The following is a 19,301-nucleotide window of genomic DNA, read 5'->3' as shown; positions in this document are numbered from 1 at the left end:
CCTTCCTAATGAAAATAAAATCGTCCAATTATGCTTAAAAAAACAAGGTAAAAATGGTCACAGTATTGAAGAGGTTAAGGAAAGGTGGTGACGTGAACTCAAACAGGAAAAATAGGGATCTTTTCAGTCTGATGGGAGGGAAAAACTTAATTACACTGACTGATTTAAAGCGCTGTGACAAACACCTCAAAATTAATTAGTAACTTGAGGAATTTGTATCTATTCGTATATATAGACACCAACTTTTACTCTTGTTATGCTATATGTGATTAACTTTTACAGGAAGGTCTTACATATGCCCACACACCCACACCCACCCACCCACCCACCCACACACACACACACACACACACACACACACACACACACACACACACACACACACAACAAAAAGGTCTTCGCTTCAAAACTTTTCCTGTAAGTTCAGAGAATTTTTCTTTCTTCTTGTGGCGTCTATAGATTTATTATGCTCTATCCAATATCTGGTGCACTGATGTGAAAGACGCTTTTATCCCCAGCAATTTTCTGTTCCTTTCTTCTAAGATGCGTAGCCTTAACCTTTTCAATACTAGGGCACATTTTTCCTTGAAATTTGTGTATAATTAGACAATTTTATTTACATTAGGAAGGGTCTATGGAGGTCAGACGAGTAATGGCCACAATCTTCACTATTTTAAGCCCCCACATAAGTTTCTGAAGCTGTATGAAACCACCAACTAGTAAGTACAATAAATATGGAGACGCGTCGTGGTAGTCAAGGGGTTAAAGATACGGTACAGAAAATTTTGTCCTGGTAAATTTCTGCGATGGAAAAGAATGAGCTGACCTAAAAAGATGAAAAAAAGGAAGAAAAAACACCAGGTCTGATAAGACGAAAAAAATGTATGGAATTTTAGCTGAATTTACCATCCCGTCATCCTGGCCGGCCATCATTTTATCACTGAAAAAATTTTTAAAAATATGATAATAACAGTACTGATTAGAATACGAAGAAAAGAATAAATTGAAAAAAAAGAAAAATACTCAAAGCTTCTTCATTTTCCTTAGCCGATGAGTCAACGTTGTGTCTGTCTGTGCGTGTGTGTGTGTGTGTGTGTGTGTGTGTGTGTGTGTGTGTGTAATTCACCTCAGTAATCTGCTGGTTACCCAGCCAGTCTTTCCCATTACGGAGCGAGCTCAGAGCTCATAGACCGATTTTCGGGTAGGACTGAGACCACATCACACACAACACACACCAGGAAAGCGAGGCCACAACCCCTCGAGTTACATCCCGTACCTATTTACTGCTAGGTGAACAGGGGCCACACATTAAGAGGCTTGCCCATTTGCCTCGCCGCTTTCCGGGACTAGAACCCGTCCCTCTTGATTGTGAATCGAGCGTGCTCCATTCCTAAAGACGCCATCACTTTCCCAATAATAGTTTTCCAGACGTATACCGAGACAAACACGTTAGCACTAACATCTCGCTTCATGTCCACTGCCTAGGAAACGTCATATTCGCCCACATGCGAGTCTCCCTCATCTATATCTTTATTGTATTTGCGCCAGACCATTCCGCTCTCTCGTGGTCAGTATATATTTCCCTCAAAAGACAGTTAATAAGTTTGTCTTGTCTTCTTTTTTTTGGATTATTGTCTTTCCGTCTCGTTTTATGTCGCCTGTTAGACTGTTTCCCCCATCAAGTGATGTTTTTGGGGGTCTTTTGAATATCTTTTTTATCTTTACTGAGTTCTATCTTTGCATGTCTTTCTCTGATGCTCTCTAGATCTCCTCTCAACTGGTGCTTTCTAGAGTGTTTTTGTATATTTCTTGTCTCGTCCCTTTCCATTTTATTTTCTGTCCCTCTCTCCTTTTCCGTTAACTTGCTGTTTTTAAGCCTCTCAATAAGTTTTCACCTCTTTATTCAATATCTAAATTATTTTCACCTTTAACTGTTATGAAAGCAGCAAACTAGTATTTTTTTTTCTATTTATTTTTCACATTTGACCGATTTCCCTCATGCCTAGAATAGAATTAACCAAGCCACCTCAAGTTTAGTGTCTACTAAACCTGACTCATGCACTCCATTCACATTCATACACACCATATTAGCGAGGCACATAAATCAGGCCAAGAACAGCATCGTACCGCCAGCCATCCCATCGCGCTGGACCTGCTTACTTCAGGCTGGTCGAGGCGGCTAAACTCTGTGATATGATGCACAACCTGACAAGGAGCAGCCGCAATTATTTCCTAACTTGCTTGGTTCAATTACACGGGGTCTGAGAAGTTGGTATCTTCACGTACAACGGCTGAGAAATGCGCACGTTCTCCTCACTGTGTTCAAAGCTTGTGTTTTTAAGGGTAGAGGAGAAAAAGGATATTAACCTCATCTGTACTGGGACGCATTTTAACCTTGGGATTTGTGTACGATTAGATTTTTATTGACATTAGAAGGAGATTAATGTTCGAAGCCTTCACTATTTAAATCGCACACATGAGTTTCTGAAGTAGTGTAAAATCATCAAATAGTAAAGAATATTGATATGTAAACGCGTCATGGTACTGAAGGGATTAATGATAAGAAAGAGGTGACGATAAAGTAGGAGGAAGTATAAGTGGGACAAGATGGAAGCTGGAATACGAGAGGGAGAGGAGAAGGAAAAGAAAGTTAAAGATTTTGTACTCTCATCAGGACTATTAAAAAAAAAAAAAAAAAAACACACACAGAAAGGATTAGTCGAGTCTGCATGGGGTTTTCTCCCTTAACGATGCGAAATCCTTGCAAAACTTTCATCTGTGTTTCTTTGCCGTAGTTTCATCTTTCCATCTCGTTCTCTTTCTCTTGTTCAGTACAATTTCTTCCTTCAACAAGCGTTTCCAGGGCTGATATAGTGATTTATATAACAAAGAAAGCTAATGATTTCCACTACAGCTTGTCATTCGAGACGAGACGCTGGAAAACTAGGTATCATTATTTTGAGATCACGAGGATAATCACTCCCACCACTGCTGCCACCCAGATATGTCTTAGGGCCGTATTCAGAAACGCTTTGCTCTCTCACCATGACTATTTTCCTAGGCTACAGAAATAAGTGGGTTTTCAAGAGTGCTTTTCCAACTAATAATGTCGAAATGTTGTCAATTTGCCTCTAGAACCGTAAAAACACCTTAAAAAATCTCGTGTAAATTCAGATGCGCGGTTTTCAAGAATGTTTTTCCTATTGATAATGTAGAAACCTTTTCAGTCTGCATTTAGAACCGTAAAAACACCTTAAAAACTTATGCAAATTTAGATAAAGCCTTTTGAAATAGTGGAGGTGAACCGTAAAAACACCTTAAAAAATCTCGTGTAAATTCAGATGCGCGGTTTTCAAGAATGTTTTTCCTATTGATAATGTAGAAACCTTTTCAGTCTGCATTTAGAACCGTAAAAACACCTTAAAAACTTATGCAAATTTAGATAAAGCCTTTTGAAATAGTGGAGGTGAACCGTAAAAACACCTTAAAAAATCTCGTGTAAATTCAGATGCGCGGTTTTCAAGAATGTTTTTCCTATTGATAATGTAGAAACCTTTTCAGTCTGCATTTAGAACCGTAAAAACACCTTAAAAACTTATGCAAATTTAGATAAAGCCTTTTGAAATAGTGGAGGTGAACCACAGAAGTATTTGAGAATAGAAGACTAATACACTGGCAACATGAAGGTCGTATGGACAATGAGGGTGGCGCCTTCCCACTCTCCGCCAGCACCTCCCTCGTTATGCTGGAGGAAAACTGTACCCTCATCGTCATTGCAACTTTATGCCGCGAGATGCTCCTCCCTCGTCCTCGCCTGGCTGCTGTGAAAGCTATTCTTGTGCCGCTATGACAGGAACGAAAATATCCACATTGTAAACGATTGGAAATTTGTTTTGCCTCCTTCCTTTCTTGCGAATATCCGAGTGCCACTGTAGCTACTTAGCAAAATTAGTTCCAATAGCCTTGAATGATTTTGCTACTGCTGTTGTTGTTGCTGGGTCCACTAAACAGCGTTCTGTGTGCACTATGACCCCGTACAGAGCATACTGTACATACGCACACACACACACACACACACACACACACACACACACACGCAAACTTGGAGCAAATTAGTCTTTAAGTTGGCTAGTCCTCGGGAACTATCTAAGGATGAAAGAGGCTTCTGGTCTGCTTCCTTTGCTGGCGGGAGTGAAGCAAGTGCCGTCTCTTGCACAGCCTGTTGCGAGTGTCAGAAGGAGGAGGTAAGAGTAAGGCACTAAGCGACGCTGATGGGAATTGTTTAGCAGGACTCTGGCGTAGTGGAGGAGTGCAGAAGAGAAACAGGAGGGGATGAGGTGAGTTTGGAAGAGTTGATCGGCCCAGTAACAAAAAGTAAAGTTGAACATGTGTGGTGAAGTGGCGCGTGTTGCTGATTGGATAGAGTGGAACACAGCGAGATGCGGTCAGGTGAGGCAGGTGTATGGGTGAAGCCTGTGTGTGTAGGCAAAACAGGCTTGTTATTCCATCGAAAAGCATATTCATCTAGAGATTCCAGACCTTCACGTGGTGTGTGTGCGTGTGTGTGTGTATGTGTGTGTGTGTGTGTGTGTGTGTGTGTGTGTGTGTGTGTGTGTGTGTGTGTGTGTGTGTGTGTGTGTGTGTGTGTGTGTGTGTGTGTGTCTGGTCTTTTAAAGCGATGAGCAACCCAGCGAGTAAACGTGTGGTAACCTTATTCCTTGTTCGTTCTTATCAGTTGAAGTATCATAGGAAAATATCAGGTTTATTCTGGTCCTCTCTACACTGAATCTGGCCGTTGTGTCTTCCCAAGGTACTGAGTGTTAGCTGCTCAGAAAATCAGTTCCCCTAAAGTTACAAGCACTAATACATCGTCATGGGAGAAGAAGGAAGGGACGCCCACGAAACTAATGTTTAGGGGAAGTTGATCGATTGTAATCCTCTGCATGTGCTTCCCTTGCCTGGTCTGTGTTTGATAAAGCAGCGAAGGCAAACGAGAAAACAATCGGGCAAGAAAAGTATCCAATTGTTTAGTCACCATTGATAGGGATTGTTTCACGAGATGGTGTGTATATTTGGATCAACATAAATGAAGAAGAGGACGACGACGATGAGGAAAGAAAAATGAGGAAAGTGTCAAGCTAGTGAAAGAAGGCCGCTTTTGAGACGTGTGACGATCATGTGGAGGACGCAGGAAGGAATGAGGGCGGGTGTTCCTTGACAGGGAGATCGAAATACGGAGAAGGCAATCCAATCATGTTTGAGAAAGACGTTTGATGAAATGCTTCGACCTCCTCCAGGAAAGGACAGCAACAGCAATGACATGTGGTCCAGAAGCCTCGAGGGACAGCCGTGGTGGGAGAAGAAGGCAGATAGGAAGCAGTGTTACGTCTCTCTAAAGATTTTTTGCGATATTTTTGCACCTTGGTATTCTCACGCTCGTCTTTCCCTCCCCTTGAACCTGTGAACCGCTGAGTGTAGGAGGAGATGATGAATCCTGTGGAAACTTCATACATGGTGAGTGCTTTGCTGCCTCGATCACAGGAGCGACACACGGCCTGTGTTGCCGCTGCGTCACCGCCTCGCTGCCACATACTGGGGAAGGACACGGTTATGCTTTCACGTCTCAGGGAGGGAGGGTGTCTTGATGTTTTTCTTGCTTCTATCCACCATCAAAACCTCCACTACTATTACAATTACTGCAACTAGTGCTACTACTACTGCTACTACAACTGCTACTACTACGTCTAATGTTGTCAGAATTTAAATTGTTAGTTATTCGAGGCATGATCTACGATTTATAACACACCTCAGGTGATGATTATTTTGCATTGCCTTGTATTGGAGATCTCTATGTGTTCCTGTTATAGCGCTTCACTCCATTCCCTGAAACACACAGTTGTAGGCCGCCCGTTTTGTGACCCGCTACGCTCGCTGCTGCTGTTTCCTGATGATTCTGGCCACTGTTATTGTACCTTCTCTAACAAATACATTTTAAGAGTTGTGAGAATGTTACTACCATTCTCCTGACCCCCGAACACAACACAGTAAACCTGATTCTGTTAATACTGATAATGAAGATTTCAACGACACTGGCCATTCTTATTGTACCTTTTCTAGCAAATATGTACCAATAATTGTGAGAATGTTACTTCCCTTCTCCTGCAATCCAAACACAGCACAGTAATTTTGATGTTGTTAATACTGATACTGAAGCCCTCATGTTCTATCTTACATATAAGTCTGTTTGTGTGTGTGTGTGTGTGTGTGTGTGTGTGTGTGTGTGTGTGTGTGTGTGTGTGTGTGTGTGTGTGTGTGTATGGCATAGCAATGATCTGACAGGATAATGAGTTTAGAACTGTACCATAATCTATTGGGTGACTTTCGCATAAACTAGTTGATATGTGAGGAATAACTGTCCCCGTGATAGAAATATTATGACGTGATTCACAGGTAATGCCGCTGTGATTTATAAGCAATGTTATGAGTCGTTGCAGTTACGTATTACAATTAACGACTCATACTGTATCTAATCATGAACGTGACGGGAGCTAATGGGCATGTAGTATTTACATATATTCAGGCTATCCACGTACATGTATTTAACTTATATATTTTTTTTTTATCCCACGCGTATTTGGATCAAGGGCATCATAAATACCTGATTAGAATATTAGCTAATGGGCATGTAGTATTTTTATATGTTCAAATTATCCACTTACATGTATTTCAGTGTATTTGTGTCGACAGCAGCTTCGAGGCATGGTAAGAATCTGATTGAAATATTAGCTAATGGGCATGCAGTATTTAGGCTATATATGTACATGTATTTCACTTGTTTATTTTATTTCACATATATCTTTATCCCACAGAGTCCTCCTATACGTGTACTTGGGTCGAGAAGAGCATCGAGGCATGGTAAGTACTTGATTAAGATACTCGTAATTATATGACTGGTTGTACTTTTGTCTTTAGATTAAACTCAATAGACTTTTCTTGTCTTTCTCTCACGTCTTGTCTGATTCTTCACCATTTTCCTTTTCTTTCTTGAGTGATTGGTGGAAATGTTTACCTGAGGCATGTTATTATTTGTCAGCCTGGATACGAAGGTAGGAAATGTAAGATTCTCTTTTTAAAATGTTCTCTATTTATATGCAACGTTGTCGTAAATGTTTCTGTGTGAATTTTGAATGAATTTAACGAAACCTCTGTCTGTCTGTCTTTCTGTCTCTCTCTCTCTCTCTCTCTCTCTCTCTCTCTCTCTCTCTCTCTCTCTCTCTCTCTCTCTCTCTCTCTCTCTCTCTCTCTCTCTCTCTCTCTCTCTCTCTCTCTCTCTCTCTCTCTCTCTCTCTCTCTCTCTCTCTCTCTCTCTCTCTCTCTCTCTCTCTCTCTCTCTCTCTCTCTCGTAATGGTTATTAATCGACAACCGTCCTTGAATGTGGAAGCAATTTGATACGATAGTTTATTTCGAAATTCTAGGAAATATTGCATGAATTATTTCTACCACTGAATTTGTTATTTGATTATTTGCTATATATATATATATATATATATATATATATATATATATATATATATATATATATATATATATATATATATATATATATATATATATATATATATATATATATATATATATATATATATATATATATATATATATATATATATATATATATATATATATATATATATATATATATATATATATATATATATATATATATATATATATATATATACCGATGCCGGCCAGGAGGACTAATATGTATTAACCCCTTAAGTACTGGGACACATTTATACCTTGAGTTTTAAGTGTGATTAGACGATTTTATTTACACTAACAAAGTTCTATGGAGGTTAGAAGATTAATGGGCCAGAGTCTTCACTGTTTTAATCCATACATGAGTTTCCGAAGCTAAATGAAATTGCCAAATAGTAACCAGAAATACTTTAATTTATACCAGCAATATTCTATGAAGGTCAAAAGATCAAAGGGACAGAGTCTTCACTATTTCAATCCCAACATGAGTTTCCGAAGTTGAGTGAAATCGCCAAATAGCAACCAGAGTGAATATGAAGACGTGTCATGGTACTGAAGGGATTCAAACAAGAACTTTCAGGCAAACAACTCGGTGAACTAAAATCTGCAATGTTTGTTATAAAGTCACGTGATTTTCTGTCCCTTCCTTGTTGTTATACTCTAAACAGAACTATATTTCCGGACACTCACTGCCATAATTTGGATGTACGCTGACTAATAGTGTTCCCTTTATTATAATGTTGTTTTTGTGTCTATTATTATTTTTGCTTTCATTTCAATTCATCAAGTGCAATTCAGGTTTGTGCAAATGCCTCGCTTGGATAACAGTTTGTGTTTTATATTCAGTTGACGAGCAGTGAATGACATTATCAGTATGGTATCATTGTATCCGAAATCTGTGCTCCATATTCTCCTCTTATCAACACACACACACACACACACACACACACACACACACACACACACACACACAGAGAGAGAGAGAGAGAGAGAGAGAGAGAGAGAGAGAGAGAGAGAGAGAGAGAGAGAGAGAGAGAGAGAGAGAGAGAGAGAGAGAGAGAGAGAGAGAGAGAGAGAGAGATGGAAAAGATCAAATAGAATTAATCACGAACAAGGAAAGGAAATGAAAAAAAAATGTCAGAGCTAAAATATTGGGTTTTTGAGAGAGAGAGAGAGAGAGAGAGAGAGAGAGAGAGAGAGAGAGAGAGTACCCACCCACTCACACACTCACCCTTCCATCCAGCAAGACACAACCAGCCACACAACCACAAACTTCACCAATACCACTCACCCCTTATTCTCTGACAGTCATCACAACAAACCAACTCACAGATACCTCACAGTGCAAATAATCATACTAACATTGGAAACACGCCGGCCAGTGCAAGAGGCGGCTGTATCCTGGTATCCTTCACACTTCAATAAGCCAACTCTTGCTGGGAAAACGCACAATCTTCCCAGTAATAACGGTAGCGATAGATTAGACAAACTTATTTAAACGCAGACAGCGGGATCCTCACATACACAAACACACACACACAGAGTTTAGGTTAGGTTAGTGTGGAGGTCAGACTACAGCATGGACACAGCCCACTGCTCCTACTACAGGCTCTTAACTGCACCTCCCTTGCATTTTCCAGCGTGACTCAGGCAGTCTCAAAACTCTCCTCTTACTCCTTTTCTTCTTCCTTCTCTTTCTCTTCTTCCTCATTAACACTGACAGGTTCTAGCATGTTTCCTCTCCTCCTCATTTTCCTTCTTTTCCTCTCCTTTTAGCTTTATTTCTTCTTTCTCACTAATACTGACAATCTCACTTATGTTTATTTTTTCCTCTCCCTCTTTCTTCTCCTCTTCCTTTTCTTCTTCCTCCTTCTTTTTGAGAGAGAGAGAGAGAGAGAGAGAGAGAGAGAGAGAGAGAGAGAGAGAGAGAGAGAGAGAGAGAGAGAGAATATAAGTATTGGATCTGTAGAAAGTTTGTAAGCATCTCCACTAATGAAAATCAACAAATATACAATTTTCCTAAGCCAGCTGACATTTCCTAAACAGCCTGGCATCTCTGTGACAGGTATTCTGAAATGTTTTGGTCTCTCACCACAACTGTTCAAGCCGAGATAATTAACCAGGTTTTATAATAAAGCCTTGTTCGTCTGTTAGTAATGTAAAAATAGTGTTAATCTATCACTAAAGCATATAAACACTCTTAAAAACCAGTTTCACTTCACCACGACTATTGAAAAAAAGTCGTGGCAAGAGAGCAAAGTGATTCCGAATACCTACGTCAGTTCCCAGGATGTTTATTGCCAAATGCTTCCAGAGAGAGTAACAAAACGATACTTTCCCGAACCAGTTTCTTGTTTACATCAAAACTCTGTGTAGCATGTGTTTTGAGCCAAACAAGAGACGCAAAATAGAGGATTGAAGTACGAGGTGGTGAGAAGGAGGAGAAATTATATGTCGTGGTAGTGAGGAGTGCCCACACACACAAACATACACACAGACTGTAGTTATACATGGATACACACGGGACATTCACACACACACACACACACACACACAGTATCCTTGCCGTCCAGACCTAGGCCCACCAAGATCCTGACCCCTACCCCCAAGCCCTTCAGCCCCGTTTAACCTCGTCCCGTTCCGCCGTGCCTAAGTTAACAGTATTTCGTCTCTCCTCATTAATATTTACCTTAGCTCATAAAATTTCCAAATGCTTCCAGGTGTTTCCAGGTGTTTTGTAAGCTCGGGCGTGGAGAAGGAAGAGGAGGAGGAAGTGGTGGAAGGGAGGGTGTGACTGTGTGGGAAGGGAGAACGAGCAGGCGCACCGTAGAGAGAGGACAATAACAAACCTTTTGGCTATTTTTCTCTTTTTTTCAATATCGCATCCAGGTTTGTTTTGGCTTCCTACATAGGACTGGAAAATTATAAGAAACATGCACAAGGTAATAATATCCCATAGAATCTAGTCTGACTATTCATATTTTTAAATTTAATGTGTCAGTTGCCGAATGTGACAAAAAATGATTTCCTTTGTACGACAAGGAACGTGTGATTTCTTTATATGTGTGGCAAGTAAAAATTTTTGTTATTTGAAATATGTAACAAAATGTAGTGTGGCTGTGCTTTCCTTCTCAGCAGTGTGGCTTGTTGTGGTGCCGTTCATAAAAGTTACAGGTACGTTTCCGGAGGTTTTGTTTTTGTTAGTCAACTCGCTTATGATTTTATGTTTTGGTTATTACTTAAAGTTTGTGACAAGTAAAAATATGAAGTACATTCTTGCCTGCGTGTCTTCTTTCTTTTCGTGATTTTTAAAATGAAATAAATAACGTAAATATAAGAAACAATGTGCACACTTTCCCTTCCTCCCACCAATCTGTACGGCAACACTTCGCCAGTCGTCTCAGTGTTCACACACGTAAAGTGCTCACACACCTCAAGAAAACCTACAACTAACCACCTAAGTAGATAAATAACGTGCAAAATAAGCTAAACAATCCACAGGAACTTGAAGGATACTGGCCCGCTCACAGCACAGAAAAATTTGGACCCAGACCGAGACCTGCCGCCCTCAATCCCTCGCTCCCTCCCTCCCTTCTCGAGTGGTGTTGTAGTGCGTGCTTGTGTGTGTGTGTGTGTGTGTGTGTGTGTGTGTGTGTGTGTGTGTGTGTGTTTGGCTATGAATTGTGCGTATGCGTGATGTGTGTGTGTGTGTGTGTGTGTGTGTGTGTGTGACGGATGCACGGGTGTTGTGTGTTTATGGGGTGTTCTGGTGTGTGTGTGGTGTGTGTGTGAAGCATGTATGGTGTGTGTGGTTTCTGTGGCGGAGTTGTTTTGTGTGTGTGGGGTTTAACTGGTGTGTGTGGAGTATGTGTGGTGTGTGTGGGATATGGTTGATATTTGTGATACATATGTAGTGAGTGTATGGGGTGTATGTGGTGTGTGTGTAGTGTGGGGGGTGTTGTGGTGTGTATGTGGAGTGCGTATCGGGTGTTGGGGTGTGTATTATGTGTGGGGTGTCAAGGGTGTGTACGGTGTGTGTGGGGAATGTGTCAGGTGTGTGTGTGGGTTTATGTCGTGTGTGTGTGTGGGGGAGGGATGATGTGTGTGTACGTATATGTGTGTGTGTGTGTGTGTGTGTGTGTGTGTGTGTGTGTGTGTGTGTGTGTGTGTGTACATTATGTCTTGTAACTTTAATGGGTCACCTATTGTAAATTTGCTTGCTGATACGGCATAATAAATCAATCAAATCTCTCTCTCTCTCTCTCTCTCTCTCTCTCTCTCTCTCTCTCTCTCTCTCTCTCTCTCTCTCTCTCTCCCTCTGATATGTGTTTAGTCTCTAGTTTTTTTTCAGTGTATTATGTATTTTATCCTCGTAGTGTTGTTATTATTGTTGTTATTGATGTTTTTATGTTTGTTGTTGTTGTTGTAGTTCTTTTTGTTGTAATTCTTGATGATGTTGTTGTTCCGGCGTTTTTGGGTTATTGTTGTTATTAGGTAGCTCAGTTGGAATTGTTCAAGGGAAAACATTAGCAGAGATGAAAGTTTTTTTTCTCCTTTTCCTCGTCCTCCTAGCTTGATCTCTTCCTCCTCACCAACACTGACAATCTTATCCAGGTTTTATTTTTTCCTTCTTCTCTTCCTCCTCCTCCTTTTTGAGAGAGAGAGAGAGAGAGAGAGAGAGAGAGAGAGAGAGAGAGAGAGAGAGAGAGAGAGAGAGAGAGAAAGAATGGGTGGTGTGTCTGTAGATGAGTTATAAGCATCTCCACTAAGGAAACTCAACAAATATACACTTTTCCTAAGCCAATTGGCATCTCCTAAACAGCCTGTCATCTCAGAGACACGTATTCAGAAAAGCTTTGCTCTCTCACCACGACTGTTTAAGCCTAGAGATAATTCGCCAAGTTTTATAGCCAGTTTCACTTGTTAGTAATACAAAAATAGTTAATCCGTCATTAAACCTTACACACACCCTTAAAATCCCGTATCACATAACCACAACAATTAAAAACACTCGTGGTGAGAGAGGAAAATGATTCTCAGTACTTCCGTCAAAGTTTCCAGTCTGTGTCAATTGCTAAATACTGCCAGAAAGATTAATAAAACGATATTTTCTCGAACCAGTTTGTTGTTTACACCTAAAAACTCTGTAGCATGTATTTTGAGTGGCAAGCCAAATTTGAGACGCAAAATTGAGGATTATGAAAAAATGATGTCTGGGGTTAGTGATGAGCGCCCACACACACACACACACACACACACACACACACCACAGTATCCTTGCCGTCCAGACCTAGGCCCAGAAACACTCATCCCCGAGCCACGCCTAACCTCGTCCCGTTCCACCGTGCTAAAGTTAACAGTATTTCGTCTCTCCTCATTAATATTTACCTTACCTCATGAAATTTCCAGATCCTTCCAGGTGTTTCCAGGTGTTTTGTACGCTAGGGCGTGGAGAAGGAAGAGGATGAGGAAGTGGTGGAAGGGAGGGTATGAGAGTGAGGGAGGGAGAACGAGCAGGAGGACCGTGGAAGGTCAACAACATAATTTCAGCTATTTTACTCATTTTTTCTTTAGCACGCCCAGGTTTGTTTTAGCTTCCTACATAGGACTGGAAAATTATAAGAAACATGCACAAGGTAATAATATCCCATGGAATCTAGTTTGACTATTCATATTTTTAAATTTAATGTGTCAGTTGCCGAATGTGACAAAAAATGATTTCCTTTATACGACAAGGAACGTGTGATTTCTTTATATGTGTGGCAAGTAAAAATTTTTGTTATTTGAAATATGTAACAAAATGTAGTGTGGCTGTGCTTTCCTTCTCAGCAGTGTGGTGTGTTGTGGTGCCGTTCATAAAAGTTACAGGAACGTTTCCGGAGGTTTAGTTTTTGTTAGTCAACTCGCTTATGATTTTATGTTTTGGTTATTATTTAAAGTTTGTGACAAGTAAAAATATGAAGTACATTCTTGCCTGGGTGTCTTCTTTCTTTTCGCGATTTTCAAAATGAAATAAATAACGTAAATATAAGAAACAATGTGCACATTTTCCCTTCCTCCCACCAGTCTGTACGGCAACACTTCGCCACTCATCTCAGTGCTCACACACGTAAAGTGCTCACACACCTCAAGAAAAGCTGCAACTAACCACCTAAGTAGATAAATTAACGTGCAAAATAAGCTAAACAATCCACAGGAACTTGAAGGATACTGTCCCGCTCACAGCCCAGAAAAATTTGGACCCAGACCGAGACCTGCCGCCCTCAATCCCTCGTTCCCTCCCTCTCTCCCCGTGTGGTGTAGTGGTGTGTGTGTGTGTGTGTGTGTGTGTGTGTGTGTGTGTGTGTGTGTGTGTGTGTGTGTATGTATTGTGCGTATGGGGTATATGTGGTATGCGTGATGTGTGTGTGGTGTATGTGTGACGTGTGTGGGGGTGTTGTTGTTGTGTGTGTTTGGGATGGGGGATCTGTTCTGGGCTTCTAGTGTGTCTAGGGTTTGTGTGGGAGTGTTGTTGTGTATGTTTAGGGTGTGTGTGTGGGGTTTGACTGGTGTGTGTGTGGGGTTTAACTGGTGTGTGTGTGTGTGTGTGGTGCTGTGTATGGTGTGTTGTATGTTGTGGTGTGTGTGTGGGGTGTGTGTGTGTGTGTGTGTGTGTTGGTGTGTTGTGTGTGTATGTGGAGTATGTATGGGGTGTGTGTGGTGTGTGTGTGGTGTGTGTGTGTGTGTGTATATGTGTGTGTGTGTGTGTGTGTGTGTGTGTGTGTGTGTGCATTATATGTCTTGTGACTTTAATGGGTCATCTATTGTACGTTTGCCTGACGATACGGCGTAATAAATTAATCATATCAAATCTCTCTCTCTCTCTCTCTCTCTCTCTCTCTCTCTCTCTCTCTCTCTCTCTCTCTCTCTCTCTGCGATATTTTTGTCGTTTTTGTAGTAATTTTTAGTGTATTCTGTGTTTAATTTTCTTAGTGTTATTGTTGTTGTTTTTGGTGTTGTTGTTGTTATTTTGGTTGTCGTCGTCTTTTTTGTTGCTGCTGTTATTGTTGTTGTTGTTGTTTTTTTACTGTTGTCATTAGATAGCCCAGCTGGAGTCGTTCAAAGGAAAACATTAGCAGAGATGAAAGTCTCTCCCTGACCAGTTTCGCCCGGACAGTTTTTTGAGGCTTCGAAAGAAATCATTGAAGCGAAAATTGTCAGGAATACATTTTCATCTCAATGGCTTGCTCTCTTTCACCGGCCCTCTTATTGTGACGAAGACGATGACGACAACAACAACAACAACAACAACAACTGCAGGAAGAATAACAACAATAGCAACAAGAACAACAACTACTTTTACTCCTCCTCCTCCTCCTCCTCCTCCTACCTCCTCTTCCACTTCCTCTTCCTCTTCCTCCTTCTCTTCCTCCTCTTACTACTACTACTACTACTACTACTACTACTACTACTACTTTTTTGCTACAACTACTATAACTACAACAACTACTTTTTTACTATTACTACAACAACAACAACAAACGACAACAACTACTACTACTACTACTACTACTACTACTACTACAACTACTGGTACTGTCGTCACCACTTCCATCGCCCCCTGCTACTGTTGCTACTGACTTAATGAAGATATCTATTCAACCAAGGCATCTATTTTTACTTTGGACACCATGTACTACATCTAGCTATTTATTTTGCAAGGTGTCAGGGGTGAGGATAGAGAGAGAGAGAGAGAGAGAGAGAGAGAGAGAGAGAGAGAGAGAGAGAGAGAGAGAGAGAGAGAGAGTATTTCAACATCAACTCAATTTTGTCTTACTCGTATCATCATTTCACTCATATCATTTATTTAACATTCACTTTTATATTCTATTCATCTCCTATTACTTATCATCATCAGAAGAAATTAGTGTTGCTTCCTATTTGCGTACATCGCTTTGCTTTCCTCCCTCTTGCCTGCAACCACCACTATTTATCAGTTCAAATGGCTAAGCAGAGTCATTTCCCTCGATGGTGACACTTCAGGCGGTAACAAGTGTCGCCTCATCAGCACTGCATCTCAGAGAACCTTCCTGCTTACTTCACACGATGGAGCTGCCTACCCGTGTTAGAGGAGTGCTAATGCTCTATCGTTACTGTTACGGGAGCAGGACAGGCCTTAGTGCTCTGCTGTATCTCTGTCGGCATGTGAGTGTGTATCTGCGCAAGCGTGTAGTGCGAGACCTGCATAATCAAACAGCCGATGGATCCTCGTAGATACCCAGATACGTGAGGCTTCGAGGGGCGTTACTGCCTATCGGAAATCGTTTGACGGAGGGAGACGAGGTGCTCTGTCACACCATTAGGGCCTTAAAGCTGAATTCGTACAATGCCCCGGTCAGCTGAAAGGAAACTCAAGGCACTGTAAGCTTGTGTATCGTTGCTTCCACTGAATGTCATTAAAAGGAAAAGCAAAAAGGATTACTTGTCATGTTTCCTCCTAAGGACTGAAACCACAACACACAACACACACTGGGAAAGCGAGGCCACAACCCCTCGAGTTACATCCCGTACCTATTTACTGCTAAGTGAACAGGGGCCACACATTAGAGGCTTGCCCATTTGACTCGCCGCGCCGGTACTCGAACCTGGGCCTCTCGATTGTGAGTCGAGCGTGCTAACCACTATACTACGCGGTGTGTGTGTGTGTGTGTGTGTGTGTGTGTGTGTGTGTGTGTGTGTGTGTGTGTGTGTGTGTGTGTGTGTGTGTGTGTGAGAGAGAGAGAGAGAGAGAGAGAGAGAGAGAGAGAGAGAGAGAGAGAGAGAGTGTGTGTGTGTTTCACTCCATCATGATAGCCACAAGGCACCCCGCGGCGCCACAACACAGTAATAACAAGCAACGGTGCACTGAGTCCTCCAATTTGCCGCACTGTGACCAACAATTCTCAGGAAATGAAGCTAACACAAAGTTGCACCGCCACACTACCCACCCTCAGGCATTCCCGTTCCGCTGCACTTAATTAACTCCTATAATTGCTACTACTTGTGTAGTTTAAGCAAGTTAATTTCGTTTTTCTTCTATGTAATTTAGTAGTACAAGGCTGTCTATCTCTATACCAGGCCGGCAGTCCAATAGGGGGGCCCAGACAAGTGGTCATGCACATAAACACGTCGTTGCTGTCGCTTCTGTCTTCTTGGTAATACTAGCTGGGTTTTTCTTTATCATATTGAATAGTTTATGTTTGTGAAAAATGACCATCGTATTAATCCTTTCACGCCGAGAGGCTGTATATCTCATCGCAGAGAGCAATGCAAGGGTGGATCTTTATAGGCATCTGCAAGAGACAAGAATGAATTTTGCTTTTGGAATTGGCTGTAGGGCAAGGAAAGATTTCTTTTATGTAAGAAAGGAAAACGAAAAAATAAAGGCTCATTTAGTTGCCAGTCCTGATGCAGTTCCAAGAGCGTTAGACAAAATTAGGGATAAATGTCTTGAAACCTCCCTTTTAAATGAAATCAAGTAATAGCAAGTTGGAGATGGCCCAGTGTAATCGGTAAATAAGGAGAAATGTACCAAATAACAATGGAAGAGTGAGCTAAATCCATAAATCTCCGCTATCATACACACACAAGCAAGAAAATAGAATTGGTAGTCTTTCTTGGTGGATGTGGAGTTCCTTATCTGGTTTGTATTCCACTGAGTCAAAAACTTAGTCCACGTGTAGGGCATTAGTCCGTGAATGCGAGGGTACAGCAGGGAAGTTTGGAAAGTCTCTACATGTGCTTGATTATAAGTTATGGGACGATAATTACGTGGCTCCCTCCGTTCCTGGAAACTGCTGAGTAATTATAAGAGATCGCCACAAGAGCGTCTCAAAGTCTGATTGAAGGTGAGCTGCAGGAAAACTCATGCCTGGTACAGTTACGAGGAAGAATGTTATTAGCAATGGAAATCCTCGAAGAAAGTGACGAAAAGGTGCTCTGGTTCTGGTCTGATTAATAGTGTCTGTCTTGATAATGTCTGTTCGGTGCTTGAAGTATCTTTTTTTCTATGTAAGAGGGAAAAACTAGCCAAAGAGAACTTGAAACGAAAATAAAGCCCGATTTACTTGCCAGTCTCCGTGCAGGTTCAAGAGAGTTAACAAAAAAAAAGGAATAGATCTCTTTAACTCACCATGGCCTTATTCTCTTGTGTTTACTTTTTGTCTATTGTTACTCTTGATGTACCCGGAAGGAAGCGTACGAGAGGACCTTTCCATGGGGTTTCTATCATCCCTGCCCTGCCCATGAACTACCTACCCACTGAGGTATACTTGTTGTTTGCCCTTATGATATTTCCCTCTTGATGTCATTGAGTGGAATCTCATGCGGAATAAACTTTCATGTTGCTTATCTAACTAACTTGTTTTGAGAACCTCCCGCTGCAGGCGACGGTTGATGAGGTAAAGTAATTGGCGTCTGATTGAATACCTTTGAGTCTGATCTTGCCTAACAAACCGTGATGATTTATCTGCATAGTTTTGCCTCAAATTATTGCTCTCAGATAAACTGGAGTCATCTATGATCATTTTGGGCTTTCCGGTCGAAGTGATACATGTCTGGATGTGTTTTTCACTTTGCTTTCTCACACATTGCACCTTCATCCCCCGCACTCTGCCGTTCCATTAGCATCGCAACAAAATTCCGCCCAGCGCGTCACCGTGGAGTTGGTTTTGGTTTGATAAATTTCAGTATCGGAAGCTCAGGAAACCTTTTCATACATATATATTTTCCGGGGGCTGCTGCGGGTCTCGAAAAGGCATTATGAAAAGAGATTGGGTATCGAGCTGTATCTTAGGTCAAGGTCGAAGAAATTTTTCAGTCTGAACCCTTCGGCCACTTTTTTTTCTTTCCATGCTGGTTCACTTACTGAGCCAAACTTTACATGATCGAGGGACACACTGTTTTGCATGCACCGGCCAAAGGAATCAAACCACCATTCGAAGATTTGTATCTGGGTAAGAAGATTCGCAAATATGAAAACTCGAAATACAGTGGTATATGAATGGAATAAACCCGGAAATGAGGTTGATAGTGGCATCATTAGGATAAAGTCTAGGCGAATTTATAAATGGAGATGATAGACGGCAATAGACAGACATGCTTTATATAGGAACAGTCTGGTCAGATCTCATGGCTTTCTGCAGCTTTTTTATTTGCAGCGGACATTTCAAAGCATCAGGGTGGAGAGTGATGAGTATATCAGGGTGTGTTAGCAGTAAGGGAAGTGATGGAGAGAAGGTGCAGGAGGAATGGGAGGAATGAATCTTGTTGAGCGCACTGGCGGGAGAGGCAGAGGTGGTGTGGCGATGCGTGGGTGTATGCTACGTACTTCTTAAAGATTTCGACTTGGGAAAATACGAACATTTCCTTAAAAACTGAAAGAAAAACGTTGATATAGATAGTTTATATGTCCTGATGATATACAAGGTGCCCCGTGAGTTAGTACATGTGAAGTGAGTTGCAGAAAGCCATCAAGCCTACACGTGGCAGTAATAATTTAATTTGCATATATGTAATTAAGTTATTGGCAAATATTCCCTTTGTTTGAGACGCAGCACCTCATATCATAAGCATGTCATTCCTTGGTCGACAATACACGTTTAGGTGAATAAAATTAATGAATCCCTTTTAAGTAATTAACTCGTTACCGTATTTACTTCATAACTGTTGAGTGTGAGAAGAGTTAATTAAGTTCGAAGTATGAATCATTGGTACTACATTCTGTTTTACTAAGACTCTT

General features: G+C 41.2%; 1 long non-coding RNA gene across 1 annotated transcript in view; it reads left to right on the top strand.

Annotated features, from left to right (window-relative positions):
• Window positions 1-6,869: 6,869 nt before the first annotated feature.
• LOC123504253 overlaps window positions 6,870-19,301 on the top strand; it is a 204,212-nt gene continuing 191,780 nt past the window's right edge. Inside the window, exon 1 of the long non-coding RNA XR_006674773.1 lies at window positions 6,870-6,915. This is a non-coding gene — a long non-coding RNA (uncharacterized LOC123504253). The remainder of the gene's footprint in view (window positions 6,916-19,301) is intronic.

Source organism: Portunus trituberculatus, chromosome 15 (assembly GCF_017591435.1).
Source record: "Portunus trituberculatus isolate SZX2019 chromosome 15, ASM1759143v1, whole genome shotgun sequence".
Taxonomy (NCBI): domain Eukaryota; kingdom Metazoa; phylum Arthropoda; class Malacostraca; order Decapoda; family Portunidae; genus Portunus; species Portunus trituberculatus.
Note: the sequence above shows the minus strand (reverse complement) of the source record. Positions and strands in the feature narration are given on the sequence as shown.